The sequence below is a fragment of the Nylanderia fulva genome, unplaced genomic scaffold (assembly GCF_048542155.1).
Source record: "Nylanderia fulva isolate GAGA-0341 unplaced genomic scaffold, ASM4854215v1 Scaffold1021, whole genome shotgun sequence".
In the NCBI taxonomy this organism is placed as follows: Eukaryota; Metazoa; Arthropoda; class Insecta; order Hymenoptera; family Formicidae; genus Nylanderia; species Nylanderia fulva.
Genome location: NW_028189217.1, coordinates 1 through 5978, shown reverse-complemented (window position 1 = coordinate 5978; position 5978 = coordinate 1). Strand labels below are relative to the sequence as shown.

At 52.6% G+C, this 5978-nt stretch overlaps 2 non-coding genes across 2 annotated transcripts; both read right to left on the bottom strand.

The window, feature by feature from the left end:
- Positions 1 to 1062: 1062 nt before the first annotated feature.
- On the bottom strand, positions 1063 to 1217 carry LOC146725136 (5.8S ribosomal RNA). The gene has a single exon (XR_014925042.1). It is a non-coding gene; the product is annotated as a 5.8S ribosomal RNA (ribosomal RNA).
- Positions 1218 to 2944: 1727 nt separating this feature from the next.
- Positions 2945 to 4865, bottom strand: LOC146725135 (small subunit ribosomal RNA). The gene has a single exon (XR_014925043.1). It is a non-coding gene; the product is annotated as a small subunit ribosomal RNA (ribosomal RNA).
- Positions 4866 to 5978: the final 1113 nt, after the last annotated feature.

The following is a 5978-nucleotide window of genomic DNA, read 5'->3' as shown; positions in this document are numbered from 1 at the left end:
TAATGTCGCCTGCTCTGAGGTCGTCGCATAGTGAGTTTTCGTAGCCGTTTGCCTCCTCCGCGTCGCTCATCGTCGTCTCTTTCTATAATATATATTATAAGAGGGAGAGAGAGAGAGCGTCGAACGAGAGAGCAGCAGCGGCAGCACACGAAATACGCGAGAAGGAAAATCGCCGGGGCGCTAACCGCACACACACTCGTTGGTGGTAATGGAGACGATATATCGCGGGGTTCGAGATTCTCGGCTCTCCCTTCTCTTTTATATACGAAATTCGGGCGGAATCGATTCGACGAGTACACGACGCGGCGCGCCGGTCCCCTTTTTTCGCTTTACGAAAATTTCGTGGACTCGGACACGCGGTCGGCTCGCGATTCAAAACCCTTCTCCGTAAAGAGGTAAAGGATTACGAATGCTCTCTCCGCCGGACGACGACGCGCCGTATATTTCTCCGTAATACCGTTATGTGTGCGGGCAAGGGCGCCTCGGGGCATAAGACGCGCGAGCGCTATCGCACCGAGAGACGCGGCACAGAGTGCGAGAGCAGTCCGGTCAGTCTGTGTGATGTACGGAGAGGAGAGACGGTGAGACAAGCGCTACCTACTTTCGGGAGACAACGACGCACGCGCCGCTCTAAGGAAAGCGGTGCCATTCACCGTCCTGACCCTTTTTTTGGCCGTTTGTTGCTCCCTTCGCGCGCGCTCTTACTCTCATCCCATTTCTCCTCGGCTCTCGCGTACACACACGACTTGGATACACAAACACGCTCCCCCTCTTAATTCGCGCAGCATTCTCTGGGCGCGCGTTCGCCAACGTTTTACACGCTTGTGCGCTTCTCCTCCTCATTATTATTATTATTTCGGTGTGTCATTTCAGACGACGCCAGGATTTGCACCGCGGGCCGGTCCGCGCGGCACAGACACCTCGGGCGAACGTCCAACGATCGCTCGTACACCCATTGTAAGCGTTGCACAGGGCACACAGGCGACGCGCGCGCCATTCTCTGGTCGCCCGCGTCGTGGCCGTGCGCGCTTTTTGGGCGCAAGCAGTTTAGGGGTACTAAAACGACCCTCAGCCAGGCGTGGTCCGGGAATTGTATCCGTGGACCGCAATGTGCGTTCGAAATGTCGATGTTCATGTGTCCTGCAGTTCACAAGTTGACGCGCAATTAGCTGCGTTCTTCATCGACCCACGAGCCAAGTGATCCACCGTTCAGGGTAATCGTTCGAAATTTTTGCGTTCGCGAAAAAACGCGCTTCTCGTTCAACCATCGTGGTCTTTTCTCTTGGACGAGAGAGAGAGAGAATAATCGTGGTGGCTCTTCGATCAGCCTGTCCGCGCGCGTCCGAGGACGCGCGCGGACCGCCGCCTCCCGCCAGGGAAGGCTACGGCACAAAGATAGAGTTGTGTGTTTCTCGTTCGGAGCGTCTCTCCCGCAACGGGAGAGCCGGGGCGGAAGCTCTTTGAAGAAACCGTCGGACCGACACAGTTGACAGATTGGTTGAAATATCATCGATCCCTTCTCTGTGTTATATACAGAGTTTTCCGGAAAGTAATGCGTCGCATTTTTTTAAAAAAGAATTTATTGATCGCATAGGTAAAACAACTTAAAATTGTTCGAAGTATGACCCTTCTGCGTCAATACATTTTTGCCAACGCGATTTCCATGCGTCATAAGATTTCTGGAACTCCTTGACTGGGATGCTGTTTAGGGAGGCCGTCGAAGTAGCTTGTACGTTGTCAACCGACTCGAGCTGTTGTCCTTTGAGCTCCCTTTTCAGCCGAGGAAATAAAAAAAAGTCCGCCGGAAATTGGGATTATCTGCACAGAGTTGCTTGAGTTCTTCACAAACTTCCACTCGGTGTTGCTTTTGCGCATCGGTCAACACTCTGGGCACAAGTTTTGCGCAAATCTTCCGCATGGCCAAGTCTTCCGATACAATCTCGTGAACAATCGTTTTCGGCAAGTTCAATAATTCCGACATTAAGCGAACATTCATTCGACGGTCTGATTTCAATAATTGGCGCACACGAGTCACATTGTCGTCCGTTCGCGATGTTGACGGGCGTCCTGCGCGGGCCTCGTCGGCGACCTCCTTCCGACCTTCTCTAAACATCTTGTGCCATCTGTTTGACTGCGATTTGGAAAGGCAATCGTCCCCGAAAACTTTCTTGAGCATTTCAAAAGTTTCCAGCGGCGTCTTGTCCAGCTTCACGCAAAACTTTATCGCATAGCGTTGCTCTATCGTTCTCTCCATCACAAGTTCGACGCGACCACTAAGCAGAGGTTCACAGAATAAGCCGTCCTAACCCTCCAAGCGCATGGAAACAATTGAGCGACCTACCGTTGGAAAGCTAAGGGTACCCCCCTTCCTCCCCAAGCGGTCCCATCGCTCTGCGATGTATAGTCGCGTCACAAAAAAATGCGACGCATTACTTTCCGGAGAATCATTTTATTATATATATTATAATAATATATGGGGGTCCTCTCGCTCGGCACTCGCGGTCGCACACCGTGTGTTCTCGGCACGCTGACCGCTGCCCCGCGACAACGAGGAGGGCGCGCGTCGACGAACGTCGTGGGTGCTGCAAACACGCGTGCGCGGGCATAGGTTACCACCGGTTCGCGCTCAACGCCGAATCGACGCTCTGTGTGTGTGTGTGGCCGGAGAATGGCACACACACGAGCGTGATCGCGAAGCGTCTCGCTCCGAATCGTCGTCGAACACCGCCTGGCGCGCTGCTCTGCTTGCCGACTACTTTCGGTCAGAGAGGCGCGACGGTGTCCGTCGTTATATCAAAACACAACAACAAATTCCGTCAAATCCGTTATTTTCTTTTTCTCTGAGAGCGCCTTTTCAGCGCGTCCATTCAGTCGCCGACTGCTGCGAGCGCGCGTCTCTCCCAAAAGAGAGGACTCTCGACGCAGAGCAGGACCTCCGGAACGTTAATGATCCTTCCGCAGGTTCACCTACGGAAACCTTGTTACGACTTTTACTTCCTCTAAATGATCAAGTTTGGTCATCTTCCCGGCAACATCGGCAATGCCGAGACATTGCCGCGCACCAGTCCGAAGACCTCACTAAATCATTCAATCGGTAGTAGCGACGGGCGGTGTGTACAAAGGGCAGGGACGTAATCAACGCGAGCTTATGACTCGCGCTTACTGGGAATTCCTCGTTCATGGGGAACAATTGCAAGCCCCAATCCCTAGCACGAAGGAGGTTCAGCGGGTTACCCGGGCCTTTCGGCCAGGGAACACACCCTGATTCCTTCAGTGTAGCGCGCGTGCGGCCCAGAACATTTAAGGGCATCACAGACCTGTTATTGCTCAATCTCGTGCGGCTAGAAGCCGCCTGTCCCTCTAAGAAGATTTGTTTGTACGTTGGTAGTAAAAACCCGCCAGCCGAAGCCGGGGGCCTTCGCGATACCATAAGGTACGCCTATTTAGCAGGCTAGAGTCTCGTTCGTTATCGGAATTAACCAGACTAATCGCTCCACCAACTAAGAACGGCCATGCACCACCACCCACCGAATCAAGAAAGAGCTATCAATCTGTTAATCCTTCCGGTGTCTGGGCCTGGTGAGGTTTCCCGTGTTGAGTCAAATTAAGCCGCAGGCTCCACTCCTGGTGGTGCCCTTCAGTCAATTCCTTTAAGTTTCAGCTTTGCAACCATACTTCCCCCGGAACCCAAAAGCTTTGGTTTCCCGGAAGCTGCCCGCCGAGTCATCGGAGGAACTTCGGCGGATCGCTAGCTGGCATCGTTTATGGTTAGAACTAGGGCGGTATCTGATCGCCTTCGAACCTCTAACTTTCGTTCTTGATTAATGAAAACATTTTTGGCAAATGCTTTCGCTTCTGTCCGTCTTGCGACGATCCAAGAATTTCACCTCTAACGTCGCAATACGAATGCCCCCATCTGTCCCTATTAATCATTTACTCGGAATTCCGAAAACCAACAAAATAGAACCGAGGTCCTATTCCATTATTCCATGCACGCAGTATTCAGGCGAAGGTAGCCTGCTTTAAGCACTCTAATTTGTTCAAAGTAAACGTACCGGCCCGACTCGACACTCAGTAAAGAGCACCGCGACGGGATATTAGTTGGGCCGCCCCTCGCGAGGCTAAGCCCACCGGTAGGACGTCCCACATCACGCCAGTTAAACACCGCGAGCGGTGAACCGACGGTGTGCGACACAGATTCAACTACGAGCTTTTTAACCGCAACAACTTTAATATACGCTATTGGAGCTGGAATTACCGCGGCTGCTGGCACCAGACTTGCCCTCCAATGGATCCTTGTTAAAGGATTTAAAGTGTACTCATTCCGATTACGGGGCCTCGGATGAGTCCCGTATCGTTATTTTTCGTCACTACCTCCCCGTGCCGGGAGTGGGTAATTTGCGCGCCTGCTGCCTTCCTTGGATGTGGTAGCCGTTTCTCAGGCTCCCTCTCCGGAATCGAACCCTGATTCCCCGTTACCCGTTACAACCATGGTAGGCGCAGAACCTACCATCGACAGTTGATAAGGCAAACATTTAAAAGATGCGTCGCCGGTGCTAGGACCGTGCGATCAGCACAAAGTTATTCAGAGTCACCAAAATAAACGGTGGACGAACGGCGAGTCGCCCGCCACCGATTGGTTTTGATCTAATAAAAGCGTCCCTTCCATCACTGGTCGGGACTCTGTTTTGCATGTATTAGCTCTAGAATTACCACAGTTATCCAAGTAAATATGGGTACAATCTAATGAACCATAACTGATTTAATGAGCCATTCGCGGTTTCACCTTAATTCGGCATGCACTGAGACATGCATGGCTTAATCTTTGAGACAAGCATATGACTACTGGCAGGATCAACCAGGGAGCTTCGTGTTCGGTTACTCGCAAGGGAGTAACTCGCGAGCGAGCCCGAAGACTCGTCGCTAGCTCTTTTTCGCGCGCGCGCGCGTTCGATGCCGAAACATCGACGCGCGCGCGACACGCTCGTATGTGCCATTTTATTTGCCGCCGGTCTTGCTCAGCCGGTCGGCGACACTCTGCTGTGTTTAACGCTATTATGTAAAGCGTACGAGAGAACGACGAAGGCGAGAGTAAACCCCCGACGCCGCCGCCTCTCCTCTTCTTCCTCCTCCTCTCCGTTCAAAAATCCACAAGATCAAAATACTCGTGTTCTTATTCTCCCAAATGTTATGATGCGCGGTCTCGAGAGACCGCGCGATTCACCCTGACGCTAGATCGACGATGGCGATGCTTAGACGTCGAGGACTGTTCTGTCTGGTTCGTACGCGTTTAATCGCACACGACCAGCAATAAGATTTCGCTACGGCGTACAAAGCGAGCGGGAAGTAGCAACTCTTCCCGCAAACTCGTATCCGTGGAGTAGATGCTCGGTAAGCGCGACGATTCCGCTGCTGCGTACGAAACGAGAGGGAACCGCGCGGCCAACACACTAGAGGCGTGCGCGCCACATAAGAGCCATTCGGTCTTGCGACACCGACTCGTGGCAATGCTGTGCTCGTAATAAATAAGTGTGCGTTAATTTTGCGCGCGTTCGGCGACGAACGAGAAGAGCCGCACCGTAATCCCCGGCGAAGAGGAATACGAGACGACGCGAGAGTCGAACGTACGTTCTCGCGAGACACGCAACCTCCAAGCATGAGAAGACTTGGCGGCGGCGCGTTCTGCGACGATCGTATATTATTTTATATATTCGTGGTTTCCAAAATCAAACATTTTATATAAATGTTCTCTCCGTGTCAGAGTCGCGACACGACAAAATCCGTTCTCGACCCGTTCGGGCGATTCATCGTTTGTCAACGTCGAGAGCGCGACACGTACAATATTAATCTCTCCTACCTCTTATAGTACCCAACCGACCGGCCAAGCGGTCGGCGACGGTACGGAGAGCGGTCGAAACACGCCGGAGTGGCGAGAGACTCGAGAAAGTACGTTTACGACTCGTCCGGACTCGCTCGAC